We start from the raw sequence: 22,429 nt of genomic DNA, 5'->3' as shown, positions 1-22,429 counted from the left end.
CGAAGCCAGCTCAACACCTGACACTCAAAATCGCTGGCATTAAGTCTTTGAAAGGGAGCAGCCCGCTTCCATTGTACAATCATTCGGAGTTTGAGAAGCGAGTCACCAACCACTGTGTTCCTTGCTCTCTCTAATTAGCAGTTATTAGCATCTAAAGAAAGTCCAAAGTAAACAGGCAAAGTGTGATGGGCCTTCCACCTTCCATCCAGCTTCTGAGGTGTCCTCCTATTAGCAAGTGTCTCATAATCACCAGACCGCTCACACTCATCTTCCCCCCACGTGAAACTGGTAATCAGGAAGGCTAATCAAAAGCGCATTGAATCAGCAGGAAGTGAAATAAAGATATTCATCCACCAAACAGGGTTTTTCTTTCCCTTAAAATAAAATTTAAAAAATCCTCGAACATCTCAATGATTCCAGTGGCCAAAGTCAGCTCGTAGTGAACCTTGACAAATGACTTTGGGCCTGACCCAAAAGAAGAGTTCGGTGATAACATCTCCTCGGGCTAGCCTGGGGCAAGTTCTGAGACCAGTGCATTAGGCTTGATGGAGTATCCTGACAAGAGCTTTCTGTTTTGGCTGTGTGGGATGCTTCTCCTGATTGTCTTGGGTTGTTGCTCCTCCAGTCCTGTTTGGAAAGACAACTCCTCGAGCTGACACTGTGAAACCAGTCTTTCTATTGTAGCCAAGGGAATCATCGACCTAAGAGACTTCAACACATGAGGAAGTTGGAAAGCCTTTTTCAAGGGGGACGGGAGGAATATCGGAGACTCCATAATTTGCAATAGCCTGAACACTTAAGTCCGCCCTTGGATCTCAAGGCTATCCTTTCAAAAGTATTCTAGAAAAATATAAAACTCCTTTCTTCACTCCAAACTCTACTTGTGAATCATCTCCCATAGCTGGTTAAGGATATTTCAAGGAGACTGCGTTCGTCTTGTCATAACATAAAAGAATGTGAGGAAATTTTGGTTTCATCAGAAGAAACGACTTACAGTTAAAATCTGGAGATTAAATATATTCATAAATACAGAGGGTTTTTTTTTAAAAAAAAAGTTCTCTAGAGCATTACTTAATTTTTAAAATTAACACTTTGCCCAGATATCTCAAGAAACCATGGTGTTTGTGCTTCTGCGCTCCTGAAGTGGAACCTACAGTCTATAGCATTTTTCTTTACTGTAGAACATACATGTGTGCACTTTACATGTTTTAATTCCTATGTTAAAAATTAAAAACTGTCTTTCCTCAAAACAAAACAAAACCAAAAACCAAACACCTTTCCTGACATTTAGTCAAAGAGTAGCTCCAAAAACGGAATCATCAGGCAACCCTCAGGTCTGAGTCAGAGCCACCAGCCTCCTTGCCATAGCCAGCAGGGTTAGGAAAACACCAGGCTGACCACAATGCCATTACTCACAGCCATGAGGCCTCTGGCAACTCAGTCAACTTCTGAGTGCCATAATTTCCTAATGTAGAGAAGAAGAAACACTGGCATACTTAGGTGTGTAAGGTAAAATTGGTCTGTATCTCACCATGAAAGCACAGGCCTACAGCAGTTTCAATCAGTTAGGAAACTGGGGTAGTAGTTCCTCTGTGTAATGCTTTCAATCTTTCTATCTCTTAGTTTTTATCTTTTTCAGATTTTTTACATTTTATATTCCTCTCTCTCTGTCTCTCTGTCTCTGTCTCCCTGTCTCTGTCTCTGTTGTCTCTGTCTCTCTCAGTCCATGTGTGTGTGTGTGTGTGTATGTGTGTGTGTATGTGTGTGTGTGTGTGTATACACGTGTGTACGTGTGTACGTGCGCACGCGCGCGAACCCATTTTGTGTTGCCCAGCTCCTCCTGGGCATGGGCCTGCCGTGCAGTGTGTTAGATGTGCTCAGTGAGATTGCACCGGAGAGAGAACTGACTGCATGCTCCTTCTATTGTGTATTATATCTTAAGTGTAGAGAACGCCTTCTTTCTCTGCCTTTTGAAAGAAGGCCTTGAATTAATGAAATCTAAATGATTAAGAAAATAGCAGTGTTTTGTGAACAAAAGGCACACAATCGGTTTACCTTTTCTTAAAATCCTGCAGGGCAAAAAGTAAAACAAAACAAATAACAAGCGACAGTGTGACAAGGAACTAAATCTGTTTTTCCACAGCAGTTTCTGGACTGGGGGGAGCTGACCTCCCTCCTGCTGAACTCTCTGCTCTGGAGTCTTCCAGTCTCCCTCCACCCCCAGGAAGTCTGCTCACAAGTGCTCAGCATTGCCTATAAGGGCTTAGAAGAAAAGGAAAAAACTCTCAGGCACAGAACCGCACGTGAGCATGAAAAACCAGGAGAGAGAAGAGAGGTTCCAAAAGGTTTCTGTCTAAGTGTAAAAACCTCACTGTGGTCACTTCCGAAAACTCTTACAGCAACCTAGAAAAGTTCCTCTCTCTCATCACATTTTAGAAAACATTTCTGCATTCATTGTAGAAATTAAATTATAAGATGTAGTTATGAGGTTAAAACTTTTCCAAATTTATTTCCTTTCTCTTATTTCTTCTTCTTCTTCTTCTTCTTCTTCTTCTTCTTCTTCTTCTTCTTCTTCTTCTTCTTCTTCTTCTTCTTCTTCTTCTTCTTCTTCTCCTCCTCCTCCTCCTCCTCCTCCTCCTCCTCCTCCTCCTCCTCCTCCTCCTCCTCCTCCTCCTCCTCCTCCTCCTCCTCCTCCTTCTTCTTCTTCTTCTTCTTCTTATTTCATACTAACCTCAAGCTCGTGCCCTCCTGACCAGGAATGCCAGGTTTATACGCATACACCACACTCTATGTGGACCACATTCTCTGCATACATTGAGACTGAATTACTAGCTGAAATCTATTTTTTAATCTCCCTTTTCTATGACATGTAACTTTTGTTGTCGATCCACAGCTCCATCCACCATTGTACCATGTGGCAGATGTGTATGAGTGTCACCCTGTCCTAGAGAGAGCGACACACAAATTGACCTGGGAGGCTACTGCATTGCTGAGGTGTAAGGAAGGGTTGTAATGAGAAGGCAGCCTGAGAGGCAGCAGCACAGGCACAGGCAGGGATGGGAGCTAAGAACAGGAAGTTAATGGTGCAATCCAGAAGGAGTAGAACTGGAGTTGAAGGGAGGTCTTCACAGATCTCTGTATCTGAGTAGAGCAGACAGCGAGCCTTTACTTAAGGGTCAGATAGAAGGGCAGAACCTCTAAAAATTCTAGAGCGAAGTTTTAAAATGGACTCTGGCTACAGACATGGTTCCATGATTTAAGTGTACAGTTGGAAATTTTTTTTTCCTACTGAGACTTACCAATTCTTATCGTTACGTGGAATTGTGTATTGAACGATAACCAAAGAATCATAAGATATGGTCATGAAAGAACGCTAAAAACGTTTGCCAACCTTATACAATTAAAAGGCTGAGTGTAAAATAGAATTTCTCTTCTGCATGCTGGAATAATGGTTCCACAAGAGATGGCATACAAAATTTTCCAGAATAAAGTCAGTTATCTACCTACCTCACAGTTTTCTTTCGGCCTGCAAAATCCTGCTTACATTTTTTTAACAGATGTTGAATCACTGACACAATGGATGGCACTCATGATCCAAACACTCTGTAAAGGAATCTCAGGTTTTAAAAAAAAATACAGATTAAAAACAGGGTACGATTTGACATTTTAAACTCCATTTGCATAGCATTCCATAAATGAAGCCTTTTTCACGCACCGTTTATACCACGTCCTCCCTGGTGTCTTCTGTCGTCCTGGCTAATAAAAGACACACTGAAATCTCTCATAGATGATTGTAATTAACTTCTCTCATCCTACTTTTGGTCATGAAATCAAGATGTTGGTCACACAAAAATGCATAATTATGGTTATTTTTCACCCTCCTGCTAATTACAAAATAGTCCTTATTACTAGTAATTCTCTTTGTTTTAAAGGTCTTGTCTTCTACCATTAGTTTTCCTGTGCTTGCTCAAATCTTTTATCTTACAACTTGATCTGCTTTAACATAGCATATAGTTGGATCATCTTCTTAACTTATCCCTGTAGTATTGGCCTTTCGGTTGACATACTCAACTCATCGACATTTAATACCACTAGTGATGCGTACGGAAGTATTGTTTTGTTATTCTTTCTGTTTCCCATTAGCTTTTCAGTCCTTCTCTTTACTCTTGTGTTCTTGCATTTCTGGCTTCTCCATGGAAATGTTAGCTCGACAACTTGGCACTTCACATTGGTGCACAGGGTGCTGACATCATGACAATATTTGCACATAACCATTATAACCTACACTTACTGCTGCAATTACATGTAGCGTGTAATAACCTCCACATAGCGGGTGTTCGCTTTCTACGCCCCCTTGTTTCCTGTGATGTATCCATGTGCTCTTAACATTTATCCATTCCTAATTTTTGTATTTATATCATTTACATTATATTCTCGACTTTACAACTTTCGCAGTTTCTACATTTTCTCTTCGGTGACACCCTTAGAGGGTGTTTGATTTATACAGCTTTGAGTTAAGTGCCTTCTTGAATCTTTTTATTTTTAAACTAACAGTTAGGAGCATTCTTTCTTTCCTTGACTTCTAGAAAGTCTCAGCACTCACTAGATTAGTTTATTTTTCTCACAGGCCATTGAGGGTCTGTTCATTCTCTGGAGTAGTTTCTCATTCATTATGACAATACTTAATGTGACGATACTGAGCTGCTTCAAAGTCCTTTTGTACTCATTTTGATAGACCATCATCTTGAGTTCAATTTCCATTCACTTCTAAGGTGATTTTTCTCTGTGGAAGTTTTATTCTCTCTTATATGATTATATTATGTTTTTTGTTTGTTTGTTTGTTTCTTTGTTTTGTTTCATTTTCAAGAAAGAAAATGCCGGAGTTTTGTTCTGGCAAGAAATTAAAATATCGGAAGTTCGCACACTCTGTCAGATTTGGTAACAATGCTAACTTTTAACTTTTGCCAAGGTGTTTCTTACTTTAAAGGCTTGTTCCTTCCTTATGAGGAAGAACTGCCGGGAGACCTCAAATACTTAAGCCAAAATACTCAAAGAAGTCTCTACATTCACGGAGCTGCATACAGAGTCTCCTGGCACCGTGCGCTGATGTCATCATACAGCTCCTCTTGTGGCAGCTGAGGTCTGTGCCTTGTGTTAGAGATCAGCCCTCCGAGAATGTGCCCGGTGAGGGAGTGCAGGCACACCCCACCTCTCTAGAGTGTGTAAGTCTCTGATCTCAAGCGAACACATTTTTCCCTCCATTGAACTCATCTCCATATTTTTTCGGTGTAGGCTGAAGAGTTCCTAAATCTCTTAAAAACTTAATTTTTGCACTGAAAGTGAAAGACCAAAACCTCACTTTTATGCTTGTCTCAAATCTCCTTGCCTTATTGGCTCATGGAATTCCCATAAAGCCCTGGGCATGGGGTACATATCTGTGATAACGCTCTCGGGATGTTAAGGCAGGAGGTGTCTTCCCCCATCCCTACCTTTTGATGCAGTGGCTAGCTGTCAGCACCCATTATCTGCCCATCTCTGCCTCTCCACCACGATTTCCTGGGTTTTATGTGGGTCCTGGGGATCGAACTTCCAGACCTTATGCTTTAATTAACCAAGACCCCTCCTCAGCCCCTATCCTTTTTAGCTTTTTTAATGGATACTGCAATCCTGTTAACTAGAGGCTCTACAGTGATCACGACACCACAGTTACTCAGGTATCATAGTTGCTACATGCACAGGGTCTGGCCTGGTTAATCCCTGTTCCACACTGTATGGGAAAAACCTGTTGCTGGGCAGCTGTCCTCCACATTTGCATGTGCCATGCTCTTGGACGATATCCTTGGCTCTGTTCCTGTCTCAAATTACAGTGACCCATAAGCTAAGAAACTGATTAGGAATACGGTTAACATGCACCTTGAAATTAACTCATTGCTACCTGTCTAAAATTCCTTTTCCAAGTCTTCCTATAAACTTCACTATTAGTGTTAGTGCACATCATGAGTTGTAGAGGGACATGTGTGTTGCAGCACACATGGAGGTCAGAGGACAATTTCATGGACTCAGTTCTCTCCTTCCACCTTTACATGGGTTCTAGACATGAACGGAAGTCATCAGGCTTAAATTCCCAACTTCGGACATCTTGGCTGGACACTTGCCTAACAACTAGCCCTTCAGAAAATGCATAAACTTATATCTGACGCTCTAAATGTCCATGCAGTATGGTTATGAGTAATGTTTCCCATGATCCCTTCAGCACGCCTCAGGAAGTGTTTCAATGTGTGCTTTCCCTGTCTTCCATTGCTCCCCCAACCCCATGCTGATGGGACACACATGTTTTGTAAGTACAGGTAACACAGATGTATTTTGTAAACACTTATTATGCATGAATAGTCCAGAGCACTATAAAAAGAAAGGTAAAACTGTGGTCCCCATTGTCCCTGTGGCTATCATGTAATCCCTTGAGAACATTACTGGTGTTTGGAGCCTGGACTGGGTGTGGTTCTAGGTGTCTCAGTCAAGAATAAAATGAAGGTACATGAAGAATGCAACATAGCAGGCAAATGATATTTGAAATGAAGCCATAGCGTAGGTTAGGAAGGAATACATATAATCAAAATTGTCATTTTTCTATATGACTGAAGGTATTAAAGGACCCTAAGCTATTACCAGGGATATAATTTGTGGGGTTCAAGAGTAGGAGAAACTCCATGACATAATTTGACACAATTCTCCTACTGTGATTGACAGGCTTGGGTTACAAAAGTCTTTGCTGACTGGGCAGATCCCTTCCTCTGTGGGGCTGCACACTGGTGGCTTTCCACAGAGATCTCCGGTCCAACTAAGTGTGCAGATTCAGGAGAAGAGCAGAGACCTCGGGCAGGGAGGGTAGTGGCTTTTGCCACCTCCACTGCTGGTGCTGCTCTACCGGGCTGAGTGCAGGAGAACTTCTGTTGGTGATTTCAGGAGAGCTACGTGAGGGTCCTGATCCTCATAGGAGACTGAGGTTGCTCCTGCCGTCCCTTTTAAGGTCCCTGGGGACCTATTTGGACTAGGAATTAGGGTACCTTTCACAGACCACCGTCCTACATTCCTCCATGTGATTTTCGAGGCTCTTTTTTTTTTTTCCCCGGAGCTGGGGACTGAACCCAGGGCCTTGCGCTTGCTAGGCAAGCGCTCTACCACTGAGCTAAATCCCCAACCCCGCCCCCATGTGATTTTAACCATATGTATTTATTCATAGGCATACTGTAGTAAACAGAGGTTCTTCCCTCAAAGTTCGCATAAAGGACACGATTTGCTTTGTTGTGTATTCATACAAAACTAGTACAGGCTTATCGGTCCTCCTACTCTCTCACCTGGATGTGTGGCCAATACCTTTGACTAGAGACTGCCCAAGTCTGATGGTTCTTAAGTGGAGGAGACACATACTTCATTCCTCACAGTTGGGTTGAGGAATGCAGGTAGGAGTTCTATGTTTTGAGGTAAACTGTGTGGAGGGTTGTGTATACCTAATACATGCAGGAATCAGTCTCAGGCTGCCAAGTGTATTGTCAAAAGGGCAGTGTGTGCATAACCCATAAACCAATTAAAATCCCTGATAGCCAAACTATTCCTTATGCTTGCCTGTCTTAAGGGAGGAGGGGGGCTCAGTGTCATGGTTTCCTCTTGACAAAAGCAAGCAGCTCACACATCAGTCAGTGAGTTGCTAAGGATGGGTAACAGCAGTGACCTGATTTTATTGCTTTTCTATCTTTTGTGCCCAGAAACCCGGTTTGCTGATCTGTATCTCACATTCTGGGATTCCTCAATAATCCTGACAGATGGGAATTACATGAGAAATGTCCCAACACACTAACAACTTCCAAGTATGTTGTTTGCAACAACAGTTAACATATTTGGCCTAAGTTCCACAAATTCATCCTTGAGTGCCTTCGGACTTCTTGGGTAAACGCCATCTTGTCCCTGTACTTGATTTACATCCAGCTTATCGACCAGACGCGGAGCACCTCACGCATCCCTTCCTTTTTGATGTGCAGAACTCCAACTTTGCTCCTCTTTTCTTTTTTTCTTTTTTAAACAGTAGGGACTGAATCTAGGGCCCTACATAAGCAGGTCAAGTGCAGTGCCAGAGGCATCGCCAGCTCATTGCTGATCTTTCTTATTGGTCAAAAAGTCACTCTGCTAACACAGCGTCCACCACTTTACAAACTTTATTTGATCATATTTCATTTTTATTCCTCATAGTCCACGACCAGACTAAGCATTTCGATTTTGCTATTCAAATTACCTGGCTGGGGTATGGACAAAAATTCTATTTAAAAAAAAAAGTTATACAGGATCATTAAAACTTAGTCTGTGACTGATGGGATAGAAGAATATCAATGGCCCCATTACATACCCATATATATAACAACCACTCATCAAGAGTATAAGATAGAAGGGACAGTATGATATTTGTCTGAAAAATGCAAGAAGTCCCAATCACAAAACAAGGATGGACATGTGATGTATTATCTCCCTGTGTGGCTAGTTGATGATTTCTCTTTGAATAGTGTTCCTGAAAAAAAAAAAAACTGGCCAATGTTCTTAAACTTTATTTGGTTTTGATTTCTCCAGAGAACAGTTGTTTGTTCTGAGGGCCCTCTCGTTCTTCACATTTACATATTTTCTATGTGAAGCACTCCCCAAATTTTTCCCTGTGTGAAATGATTCTTCACTTCTTGTTCCCCAGTTCCTGCCAAGAGCCATGGTGTGTGCTGTTTGGTAATTGCCACTGTTAAGCCCTCTGAAGGGCCTTTGTTCAAGGGTTAGATTTACTGATTCTAGTTTCTGTTGTTCTGGTAGCAATGAAAAGGCAAATGATGAGCAGGCTTTCAATAATCAGGCCTTTATCGGTGCCAACACTACCCTGGACTAGCTGCACCCTCGTCCACTGTGGCATGCAGCTATAGAAACTCAAAGGGGTTGAATAATGACAGGAACTGCAGAGTTTAAAAAGCCACCCATTGTACCCTGGTGTCCTCTGGCATTGCCACCCTGGGAGGATAAACTAGGGCATTTGAATGCCTGCTTGTACTTGACTCCATCTGGTCAGTAAGACCTCCATCCTCTCTAGGCTTCTTGCAAGTGCAGTGCGGGCTGTCAGCGTAATTCCTTGTGCAAGTTTGGCCTAGTTATTCCTGTGTTTTGTGGGTATCTGGTTGTCATTTTCCTCTCCTCAGGAAGCTCTGATGCGCTGTCCTGGTAGTGCATGTCATAGTGTGCGTGTGTATGTGCGTGTGCGTGTGTGTGTGCATGCCTGTGTGTAAGGGACTGCCTTTTAGTATGTAAACAACTCTTTGGCAGGTGGTAAATGAAATGGGTTCTCTGTGAAGTTTGACAACATCGTCAGTTCTTTTGGATCTTCTCCCTCCCAGGAAAAGCATTTCTCACTCAACTCTAGAGAATGGCATTTTTGCCCATTCCATCTCCTTCAACTTCTTTTCTTAATCTATCTCTCTATGATGCTTACATTTAGCATGTGCTAAGATGTTACCCCACAGTATTCTTCAATGGCACTGTGCTTCACTATGCATGCCTTGGAACATACATACATGTAATATAGGCCAACATCTTATTTGAAGAGTTACCAATTCTAAAAAAGTCTTTTCTCTTTGGGCTTATGAAGTTTGGGCCTCATTATCAGTATTTATCCCAGCTTCCTTTTGACAAACAAAATATTGTTATATTTTAGTTAATTAAAAAAGGATCTACCTGCCTTAGAATTCTCACAAGTGCTAAGACTAATTTGTCCTTCCTTTCAGAACTAGGTGCTGGAACTCAGGTTCATGAACTACACGAATGTTCCCTAATCTACTATACCAATCAAAATATATTGCACAATTTCACTAATTCCCCTCCTCCTGTCAACAGATTTTGTTTGTACTTTTTCAGGTAGGAATCATGAAACTTACTATACCTTCCAACTTAAAATAACCAGTAGCTTTTATAAAAAAGATAGATCTGTATAGCACAGCCTTGTCTGTCCTAATGCAGTAGCCACCAAGCATACATGATCCTTTAACTTTAAGTTAATTTAAATGAAATATTAGTGCTCTCACACATACTGGCCATATTGCACATGCGTGTGCTATGTAGCTCGGAGCATGAACCATCCCCATTACTCCAGAAAGATCTACTGTGTTTAAAGCTTGAATTGGCAGCATGAATCTAGGAGAGCGGGGCCTAAAAATGAGGTGGCCTACACTCTTGCACAGTAGTCAACTTTATTTGCAGCATCACACAATTTATTCTCTGAGGCTTAAGAAGAGTCACCTGAGTACAGTGTACAATCACAAAGACATGCCACACGTGCATGGCAAAGATGTATTTTCCCCTAGAGGCGTATGAATCACGGCAGCTGAAGTAAACACACCTTTATCCAATATGCCTGGAAGGGGAGCACAAAAGCACATCCCAAGAGCAATTCCATGCAGTTTATTGTTGCTGTTATCTTTATTTTCTTATAGATTATATCCTGTCCAGTTTCTCCTCCCTCCAGTCCTCCCAGTACCCTCTTCTCCTCTCCTTCAGATCCATATTCCCTCCACAGACGAAGGGAGGAAGGAAGGAAGGAAGGAAGGAAGGAAGGAAGGAAGGAAGGGAGGGAGGGAGGGAGGGAGGGAGGGAGGGGTGGAGGAAGGAAGAGAGAAAGAAAAAAAGAAAGAAAGAAAAAAGAAAGAAAGAAAGAAAGAAAGGAAGAAAGGAAGAAAGAAAGAAAGAAAGAAAGAAAGAAAGAAAGAAAGAAAGAAAGAAAGAAAGGAAGGAAGAAAGAAAGAAAGAAAGAAAGAAAGACCCGATCTCCTAGAGATATCACTCAAACATGGCATAGAATGTTTGCAATAAGACTAGGGAACTCCCCTCATATCAAGGTTGGCGAGACAACCTAGTAGTAGTAAAAAGAGGAAAAAGATCCCCAGAGCAGGGAAAAGAGAGACACTCAAACTCCTACTGTTAGGAGTCCCACAAGAACACCAAGCTAACCATACATAACACAGACCTATACAGGCTCCCTGTCTGTCACTTCAGTCTCTGTTAGTGCCTATGAGCCCTGCTTTGTAGGTTCAGTGAGTTATGTTCTTCTGGTATCCTTGACCTTTCTGCCTCCTACAATCCTTCCTCCCCCTCTTCAGTGGGGTCCCTGAGCTCTGCCTAATGTTTCGCTCTGAGTCTCTACATCTGCTCCCATAAACTGCTGGGTGAAGCTGCTCTGATGACAAATGGGCTAGGCACCAACCTATGAGTATAGCAAAATATTGTTAGAAATCATTTCATTGACTTTTTTGCCAGTTTTGTTTGGTTTTATCCTCAGATGCCCTGCTTCTGGTTCCTGGCCTCCTAGGCAATGTCAGTCATGAGCTCCCTCTCCCGGAGTGGGGCTCAAGTTGGTTGAGTCATTGGTTGACCACTCCCACAAGTTCTGTACTAGGAGTCTTCCCTGACGCTCTCATAGATTCCAGAATGTCTACTGCACTAAGTTTCCCTATCACTCCCCAATCCCTCTCAATTCCAGTCATCTCTCCAAGTACTCTTTCCCTCCACACATCCCCTGCATGATCCTTCCTGTTCCCATCCCCATCAGCTCCCAATCTACTCCCAATATCTATTCTATTTCCCCTTCCCAAGGAGATCCATGCATTTCCTGCTAGAGCCCAGACCCAGAAAGACAAACATGCCATGTTATCTATGAAGTAACAAGGAGGCCTCAATAACATGTTTTTTCAAGAGACTGAGATCACAAGATTCTTGTCTTATTTTCCTGGAGTTTTCTTATAAGTACTCAGGATTCTCCTGACAGAACTCCTTGGGGACTGTGTTGTGACTGATTAACAACATTGGCAGGCATCCCTGACTCTTACTGTGGTAAGCTTGCAGCAGAAAGCATCAATGTTCTGCCTTCTCCTACCACTGTCTTCTTCCCTGCCCTGTCGAGCCACTCCCTTCTGCAAACTGATCCCTGCTAGTTTACAATGTTAATGTGGAGTTACATATTTATGGGCATTTGTTTCCTTTGAAAGTTTCCATAATACACTTAGTTATTGCTTATGAAAAAAATTAAAATTTCTGCTACTCTTCTAGCTATGAATGCTTGCCTCATGCTGCTTTTCTGTTGCCATTTCTTTTGGATTGGCAATAAATTTTGTGTCAGAGAGAATCCCAGTATAATCTTTTGGAAGACACTTTCAATAGCAGTTAGGCTGTGTCTAGTGCCAGCCACGTTTTTTAACTTAACTTGAGGAGAAAAACAATGGAGAGAGCAATTAATTAATCTCATGTCATTCCTCAGAAGCCATCCACCTTGCTTTTTGAGACAAGGTCTCCTGTTGACATGAAACTCACCCAGTAGCCTAGGCTGGTTGCCCAGCCAGCCCCAGAGAGCAATCCCCCTGTGCCATCCTTCCCACTGCTGGGATTGCAAGTGAGTTGTAGCTATCGTATCTATAAGCAAGGTTCTCATGCTTCCAAGGCAAGTTGTTCACTGGCTGAGTTATCTCCCCAGCCCCAGCTTTAGAACTTTAAGTATGACAAAGAGAATTGGATATCGAAATGTATATTATATAAAAGGTTTTAATCTAAACCCTACAATTGAAGTCTGTGTGACTGTCAACAACATAGCCAATGTTTTGGTGCCAGTTCCCTAATTAGAAATATAAACACAATAAGGTCTGCTCCACAGATAATTATATTGACAATGATGCAGCAAATGAAAATGAGTCAACATTTATCAGGATCCTCTTATGTACTGTGTGTTATGCAATGCCTTAGACTGGCTGCCACTCTCAGATAACCCATGTCTGGGATGACAAATGTGTATTCATATACATTCACATTTTATGTACATATACACATATATGTATGTATATACATATATATATGACTCTATGAGTTAATACACACTATCAAGATATTTTACAGTGACTAAGGCTAGAGATATGACAGTAAGGAGTGACCATTGAGATACAGACAAGTCATCAAAGTTACTGGAAAGGGCTGCCACTATGACTTCCTTCTCTAACCATGAATAAAAGTCTTAGAATAGAAGCAATATTTACTTTGTTAGGAAATTGGCTGATATTTTCACAGATTGCCAGAACCAAGAACAGGCAATTTTAGAAGTCTTTGCCTACTATATGTCAAAGTAAATAACCTCTCTTTCATTGTGTATTTCAGAAGGTTGGATGACACTTAGCAAACTTCTCTCAGACAACTGTATCTGGTCCCTTTATTAGACTCCCTAACTTGTCCTTACCTCCTGTTAGGATTGCTTTGTGGGAAAATGAAGAGGTAGGTTCTCAGTGACCGCCTATGTTAGTCCTTGTGTGCTAAATGAAGTCCCTTACACTTGGCAATGTCCTCACCGGAAGTCCCAAATCAAGGAGCAGGCTGATGGGTTCCATGTTGGCAAGGCCTATGGGTCACTGACAAAAAGGAAGGACCGTGTAGCTCTCTGGAGCCTCTTCTTGTGATTCAGTCACTCCCCAAAGACCATCTTTTAATGCCATTGCAATGAGAATTAAGTATCACATGGATTATGACTGAGTGTGTGAAATCATGGTACCATCACTTGGAGCTCTAACTAGCTACTGTCTTTTTTCATTCTCACAAGATTTAAATTATTTTAAGAGACAAATTTTATTTCAGAACACCACCATAAACCCATGCTTAAATATTTTTTTAAAATATCAGCATTTATTTTCCAGTGGTTTGTGTAACATAAATGTTAGGTATTTCACATGTAGCTGGGGAATAAATTCATAACTAACCCCGAACTCTGCATAACAGATATACTCTGTGTTCTTGGGCAAGCCACAGCTCAAACAGAAAAACGTTAAGAATAATTCTGTGTATATGTAAAATACTATGACAGACTATCTCAAAAATAAAATGGAAGCTCCATGGAAGAAAATTATATTTTTCTGAAAAACCGTGTGCCTATTCTCATTGACTCTAGGTGGACAGTGAAAAGACACTTTTCTGCACATCTGAGGGAGTCTAAAGGCCACAGTACTATTGCTCACACAGGAGATCTCAACCCGACAAACAAGAGCAAGTGGATCTATCCAAGAAAATGATGTGGAGTTCTAAGCTAAACATTTTAAAGAGTAAGAACGAGCCTCTGCAGACACCCTGCTTTTACTATAACCTCAAAGGGCTCAATCAGTTAGCACACTTCAGGACCTAGAGCATGAGGCATAACTTCAATAACAAACTGAATTTTGTCAATGTCTCATCTCTGGGGTGGATCTAGCGATAAAATTTCTTCATTTAATGTATTCTGTATCCAGAGGGAGAATAATAAATGACTTATTTATAAATCACATATATCTACACATATGTATATGCATATGGATATATGTATGCCAGGAAAGGTTTTGGGTTGTCAGAAAACACCTTACCAGAACTGGCTCTCTCCTTCTGTCATGTGGGTCTCAGGACCGCACTAAGGTCATCAGGCTCCATAGCGAGCATCTTTACCCAGAGAGCCAGGTCAGTAGCCAAGTTTATTTTGTGTTTTAATAATAACATATTACAATATGCATCACTGCCTTTTTTTAAATAGCATCCTGTTCCACTGCCTTCTCTCCAGTCACAAGCTTGTCACTAGACATGCACATTAATACATTTAGGGGAGGGAAGGGTCAATGAGAACTTGTAGAGGTCTCCAAGTCTTGAGAATCCCTACTTGATATGTAGTAATCCTAAAATAAGAATTTATCCTTACGCGCATTTGTTGTTGACTGAAGGTAGAGGAAGGTGAGGCCAAGACCCGGCATGCGGCCTTAAAGTACTTCTCAGGTGTCTGGGATGATGCTAACAGTGAAGTCCAGCAGCAGTTCCCAGACCTGAAGGTGGGATGCTTTCCTAACTTGGGCCTTTGTATGAATCTCCTATAACACAGCTTTGCCCCGGCTCAGGTTGAATCAGGGCATGTGTTTTCAGATAATAGAATCAGTGAAACCTCATTATTTAATTGTCTAAAATAATTATCAGTTGGAACTTCTGAAATGATAGCTTAGTGATTTCTAGTATTTACCTATTCCATGTATTTTACATTAGAGAACTATTAAAAGAATTTTTAAACAACATTAGTTTTAAACCACTGAAAGTTTTGTTCCGGAGCCTGGTGTACCTAGGTCATTTATCAATGAGCCCAGGGTCACAATGTTAGATTTGCCAAATATAATAAATAGCAAGTAAGATGCAGTGTGTCTTGATGTCTTCTAAGCAAACAAAAGGGAATGTTGCGTGTATAAATGATTAATGTATGTTTTTGGATTAAAAAATAGCTTCTATTTTCCTATTGCCCCTTCAGGTCAATGTCACTTATTTGAATGTAAAATTTAGTCTTTACCAGACCAAAGTCCTCAAATGTACAAGCACCAGCAAGAATCTTTAACCTCCAACTCTCCTCATTCCAGAGAAAAGAGAGATGACTTAGGCCCAAGAATGACTGGCTTCCTGTCAGACAGGAAGCAGTCTGGCATCAGGAGGAGAGAGTCCCAGCTCAACAAACAATTCCTTCCTTCAGAGAACACCTCTCTGTGCAGAATAAATATTATTCAATATTAATATTTAACATTGATATTTAACATTAATATTTAATACTAAACTATTAAAATGCTTATTAGGTAGGAAGGCTTTCGCTCTCTGAAGGAAGACAGACATTGCTGATAAGGCTTTTCAAAGCCTTCATGTCCTTACATCTTAGGTTTCAAACTTTGGACATCTGGGGAATGATCAAGAGACTTGGGGCTGAAATATGGATTTGTGATATTTCCACAAATAGCTCTTATGAAACAATTTAGATCTGACAGCACAAAACAACATTTTCTCCCTCAGATAGCAAAGTGTTCTCAGATATGTTGAAAGTACTCTTTCGCAAGACCTGAACTGTTCCCATTTGCCTACGAATTGGTGACAAATCTCGTAATCACAAATCATCTCAGCTCTATGCCTGGTTTAATGTTGAAATCCTGCCCCTGTTGCTACCTACCAACCTGTTCCAGTCACATGAATCCCTTTGATAGTCCGTCAAATGACATTTAACACTCAACTGATGTCTAGCCTTGTATTTTAGGTTTCTTCTTTCTCGTTGTTTGTCTTTTAACGCTAATTCTGCTTCCCAAAAAGGAGCTGCCTCAGACAGGGACTCAGGTGACTTCAGGTAAACCTTCTTCCCAACTTTAGCTGGGATAATAAAGGCGAGAGTCTGTGACTGGGCAGTTGAAGGGAGGGTGGAGCTGGAAGTTGTAGAGAGGGAGGGAGAGGAGAAGGAAGAGAGATGCAGACGAAGGAGAGAGAGGAGGACAGACAAAGAAAAGGTGGAAGATGGGCAAAATCACTTGGAAGGTGGAGGCAAAAGGATTAGAAGTTCAGGGTCATCCCCACCAGTTCCAGGCTAGCCTGAGCTAAAGATTTTGTTTTCAAAACTGTAAAAACATAAGAAGAAATGTTTTTATATTCTCAAGGCTTTAGCAGCAAAATACTGCTGACTTTGCAAATATAATATGAGGAACCACGGATCACCGGTAGAGCGTTTTTAGAATGTGTGATGCCCAATAGGGATGGGGGGGTAGCACTGGTATAACTAAAATTATAATTTATAGCCCAGTCTAATCATTACAACAGTCAGCCCGAGAAAACCTGGTCTTATCTAGAATATTACTTTGTTTTTCTATGCCCACTTAACTAGAAAGAAAACTCAGAGTATGGAATGCATAATCGCATGCAAAGAAATCGTATCATAATACTCAAGATCCATTTCCATTGTAGGATGATAGAGTGATCAAAGTTCATTGAGGTTTATCCATCTTCTAATATATATGTAAAATATATAAACTGAAAGAAATCATTTGTTATGCCACACAGAACCAACTCAGGAAATGCCCTTTACAGTAATGAATTGGCACTTCATCAGAAAACACAAACTTTCAAAAATATTGATGTCCTAATTGTGTTTCCTTTTATTGTTCTGGTGGTTTTACGGGACATTCCAGTTGATCTGTGAACCATTCTGTGTTATTTGACATAGTGAAATGTCAGCTGTAATGTGTAGTCTGACTATTGCTACGCAAAGAGCATTATAAACATCAGGAACAATTGCCAGACCTCGGGGGTGGGGGAGCATTCAGACTGGGCCCAGCTCAGGCGCCTTTGAGGCCTGTGTCTCAAGTGCACGGTGTTTCCCACATCCTTTGGAGCAACCAGGGAGAACAGCAAGAGCCTACAATGTTTTGGGAGGCTCTGGAACAATACTGAGCAACAACTTAAAAGAGGGCTTCCCGTGCCTTGTGTTGGGGTTTATTAAGTGGTCTATGACTCAGGGAGAGCATTGTCAGCCCATGCTGGAAATTTTCATGTCCACTGTATGTATATTTATAAATTGACTTACATGTATTTATGTGTTTTAGAAAGACAGTAGTATGATTCCCTATAGTGTTCCCAGGAGTCCTTGCTGTCATTCTTTTCTCCCCCGCCCTTTCTGTGCGTTTATCTCCCTTTCCTGTCCCAATTTAGCATCCCTAGTTTCCCCATTTCCCCCATCAGGAGCCATGCTCTTCCCCTCTGTGTGCGTATTACATGTTCTTTAAGGAAGTGAAATCATGACCTAATCCACATGTAAATAAGTTCAATTTAGCCATTACATTAGTACATTACATTGTACATGACAATGCATGCAATTTTATTTTGAAAATAATTAATAAATGCATTTTTGAAAAGGAGAGGTAGAAATGCCTGAGGAAGGAGCCCATAAAGGCAAAGGAAGATCTACTATTTATCTGAGAATGTCTTCACCAAGCCCTTACTACACACAAGTCAGGACATCACTTTCTGTGTCCCATTGCAGTTCAGAAACGCCTTTGGCTTACTTCCTGCAACAGTGCAGCGCTCCCAGGAGAAACCTCTTAGATAATACCCATGATCCCTGGCGTCTGGAGGAAAGGCAGCTCAGAGCTGTTGAGAATGGACTTAACATGCACCTCCTTCACTGGAAGACAACAGTGCCCTCACTGCCTTACTTTTACTTCTTACGCAGGCCAGGTAGCTGCAAAGACTTTCCCTACATTTATTTCAATATGTAAATATTTCATTCAAAGATGACCCCAAAAAACAGCATGATAAGATCATAAACAGTAAGTCTGCCTGACATAGTGCAGGAAGTAAATGAGGTGGCCACCTATGTGTGAGAGCCAACGACAAGCTTCCTAAGGCATGTTACATCATCTCTTATCTTCAGGAAAAGCTCACCAACCACTAACAGATATTGCTTAAAAACAATTCATTCCAAAGGAGATTGTTCTGCTGTCCTTCGTACTGTTAGTTAAAGAGAAAATATGGATTTAATTCCATACCTCTGATTTAAAAGAAACACATGTGGGGTGTGTGTGTGTGTGTGTGTGTGTGTGTTTGAAAAATATGTGCACTAAGCATGTGTATAAAGTACCTGCGACTCAATGTCAAAAGTAACTATTACAAAGGGTCAGTCATTATCCATTTGGCCAAGTCACTACCTTGCATGTAAGATGCAAGCTGAAGGTGAGGCAAGCCAGAGGCGTAGGCCTGTTCATGGATGGGACTAAAAATGCTTATCGAAATTTTCAGTGGCATTCTTTCTTTAACACATCTCACTGTCTTTAACTTAGTGAACTGCCATTTAAAAAAATTTTAGCATGTAATCATTTTTAAACTTTCCCTCTGTTCCAAACAAATAACCCAATCAGTATTTTTTAATCTGTGGTCCTCTGATTAAAGGCAATTCTAAATTTCAATTTTTCAAGAGATTTTTCACCAATATTTCATTTCTTTACATGTTGTTTAGTATTATTAGATTTCAAGATGTAAGTATTTCCTAGGTCCTCTGAAGGCTCACTTTGTACAGTTTTCTCTGTGTAGAATTGTAGACGTCAGGCATACAAATGTAGAAGTCAGGAATACTGCCCCTTGGGTGTATTCATCACTGTAAGGACTTTATGAGATCCAGCACTGTGTGGTTGAAGTTATAACCAGTTATTTCAACAGTGCATTCAAATGATTAGTATCTTCCTTCCTTCACACATGTTTCTTCAGAGGCATGTGTGGTCAATGATGTGATATAAATTGACATCATATTTTCCCCAGCCGCACAGACTCTCTGTTAGTTTACAAGGTGAGCAGACCTCAAGGAGCAGGAGAAAGGACATCAGTGTGTTTTTGTGCATGGGACTTTGCAGGAAGGTGGTTACCCCCTGACCCTGCCGGACCCTGAGAGGAATACGGAAGCATATGGACAATTTGGTGTTAGCTAATGATCTTAACAGAATCCAATAAACCTACACGATAGTCGATGGGTAGGGACAAAAGTCCAACTTGATGACATTGCTGTCCTACTTCCTGTGATAATTGTTTCATCCTCTTAGCTAATGGAGTCTCAAAGAATGGATCGAAGGTGATTGAGTCTTTTTTTTTCCAGACCTTGTTTTTCCACAGAAAAAGAAATTGCACAGCACAGCCCCTCCATGTGCTGGAGTGGGCAGGATGAGCTGCAAGGGAAAGTTACACTATGACTCTAAGGCAGAAGCTCGTTTCCAGGTTTCAAAGTACTCTGAAAAGCCTCGGAATCTGCAGAATTCCTTTTTGAGCCCCCAACAATTACATTAACTGTTCCTAACATTGAACATGTGATTTCAAAAGAATCAACTAAAGTTTTACAGTGCCAGTAGTTACCGTGTGTATTTTGAAACCTTGAGTATACTCCAAATAGAAAACACACTACATAATGTAATCAATATAATATCTAATGTTGATATAAGCTTCGTAATGGAACACACCCTGGAAAGAGAGGCAATGTTATGCTCTATAATCAAAGGATTGGTATCAGAATAAAGCTATTATTTATGTAGGGAAATCTGTGTAGTCTAAAAGGTGAATAGGACTGAACATTGCTAGGGAGAAGCACACTTTGATTCAGGCCCTGTAGAGTGTCATATTTATCTCCATCCTGGGGAGTAAGTGTTATTTCCATTTTTACAGATGAGGAAATGATCATAACATTAAACTAGAAAGTTTAAAACTTAAAGCAGCTAGCCTCTCTCTGTTCCTCGTTTTGTCTTCTCTGATACACTTTACCTCCCAAAAGCTCTATGAATGAATACAGTTGTGCCAGTAAAATCTTCCCAGGATGCACCTGCAGCTTACCGTGTGAAGCACAATGATGAAAAGCAAGAGATTTGAGAAAACATTTGAGTGGCTACAGAGATGGCTTCGTGGCCAAGATTCCTTGCCCTTCCAGAGGACAGGACTCCATGCTTTCTCCCCATCTACTCCAGGATGCTCACAACATGTCTGTAATTTAGCCCTGTGGCACCTGATACCCTCTTCCAGCCTCTGCACACATATGGTTTCCCTTCACACAGGCATTTTCATAAAAATAAATCTTTACTTTAAAAAGAAAGCATTATTTCAGTGATTCACCTAATTTAAAGCCAGCATTAATTAAATATTAAATATTGACCAAGGGATGGACTTTGGTTAGGACTATTCTTGGAAACTTTCCACTTGAGAATGACCTCAAGCCACATGTTGTGGGGTCTTATGAGGACAGACCTACAGGCCGCTGTACTTTCCTGTGAGACTTTGTTATTTTCCAGGAACAATTCCCTGCATTCCAGGAAGTTACCTGGCTCCTGGACAGGTGAGGCTCACAGCCTAATTTTGGGCATTGCACCCCTTCCCCCCACCCTTGGAATTGCATATTGGGTCAAATCTTTGACCCTATTGTTGTGGTAAATATTAATTGGAAGTCTCTGCTCCACCTTAAATCATTTAGTTCCCAAATAAAAGGCACAACCTTTATATTTATAAGACTTAAAACACAAAAGCTGAGCAGATATCAACCTCTGTGCTATTTTGTCTACTTCCCTGTCAATAACCCTGAGCTATGACTTACCATGTTCTGCCTGGGCCACTCCTACTCCAACTGGCCGGCCCTCGTGGCCAAGTTCTTCTGATCCACCTACCTCAGGCCACCTTCTTGCTTCTTTCTCCACCTCTCCCTTGTGATCTCTGCCTCAGCCCCCAAGCTTGGGAAGCAAATCCCCACCTATCTCTCTTCTGTCCCGGCACAGGCTGTAGGCATCTTTATTCAACCAGGAGTTTTAAATTAATGAGCAAGTTTACATAGCATCATTTAGTGTATGTGAGGATTTCCACATCCCTGGGGATCTCCTCAGGAGCAACCAGGTCTTGGGGGCTAGTATTTAGCATAAATAGCATCAGACCAAACCTCAACACCTTATGATGGGTATTTTGGGATCTAATAACCTTCAGAGTTACCATCTAGAAGTAGCCTGGAAATGAATGGGGCTTTTTCTCAGGTCCCATTTTTGTAATGTTTTTGGATACTGCCAGATTACCCAAATTGTTTATATAGAAATATTAATTACCTTAAAGCCATAAAACATATTTTGTTCTGTGTAAAGTAGGTCAAGTGTCCAGAACTAGTGTTACAGAACTTTTAATCCATCAATCTACCAGTTGACATATCTGGTAGATTTTTTTGTCTGTCAGTTGGCATTGTGGGTAGCCCTTTGTCCCTTATGCCAAGGAGTTTCCTTCTGACTTAGCATTTCAGCCTGTTCCAGTGCAGCAGTGGACAGCGCAGTCTCTTCTGTAACTGCTTCCAGCTGTCCGTAGGATGTTGCTGTCTGGGCCCAGGAAGGCTGAATGGCTAGTCAAAGGCTGGGCAATGGGTCATTTGTCAGAAGCATCCGATTAGCTGATACAGCTGGAAGACAAGGAGCAATCCCACCAGCTGGACTGGCTTACACCAGCTTTCAGCAAGTCTGGCAGCTCAGTCAAGCTCAGCAGTTTGCGGTCTGCGGTTGATCGCTGGGTGGAGTCTGTCAGCCAAGGGAAAATCTACTGAGAAAATATAGACAAGGGACAAAAGTTACAATTTCCTAGTCATTGGGGAAGGCGAGGAGTGCCAAGATCAGGGGGAAATCTCATCAGGTGGTTGGACTTATGTGGAGTGCTTTCTATCTGTAGCAGATGGATCCAAGACTTAGGACTTCTTGGATTTCCTGAAGCGTACATGAATTTTCAGTTTACAAAACAAGAGATATATTACCTTTGTATATCTCCCTTTTTAAGGATATTCCTTACTATTGTGTTAAAATCCATATTTTAGGAAAAGGAGTTAACAGGTGCCTGTAAGACAGCAAGAATGGACTCACACATTTGAGTCTTAGCAGAAAAAAAATATATAGTTTTAGGTTATTTTCTTGTCCAGAGAGCCAGTTATATAGACTGGACAAAGATTCCTTAGCCTGGTTAATGGCATCTTTATGTTTCTCTCTAGATGACAACCAAAGGAAACCCAAACTCCTGAGCTTGTGACAAAGAAGTAAAC

General features: G+C 41.3%; 1 protein-coding gene across 26 annotated transcripts in view; it reads left to right on the top strand.

The window, feature by feature from the left end:
* The window catches only part of Magi2 (membrane associated guanylate kinase, WW and PDZ domain containing 2), a 1,483,910-nt gene that overhangs the window by 1,081,195 nt on the left and 380,286 nt on the right, over positions 1-22,429 (top strand). The window lies entirely within an intron of this gene.

The sequence above is a fragment of the Rattus norvegicus genome, chromosome 4, assembly GCF_036323735.1.
Source record: "Rattus norvegicus strain BN/NHsdMcwi chromosome 4, GRCr8, whole genome shotgun sequence".
In the NCBI taxonomy this organism is placed as follows: domain Eukaryota; kingdom Metazoa; phylum Chordata; class Mammalia; order Rodentia; family Muridae; genus Rattus; species Rattus norvegicus.
This window is presented reverse-complemented; position numbering and strand designations above follow the sequence as displayed.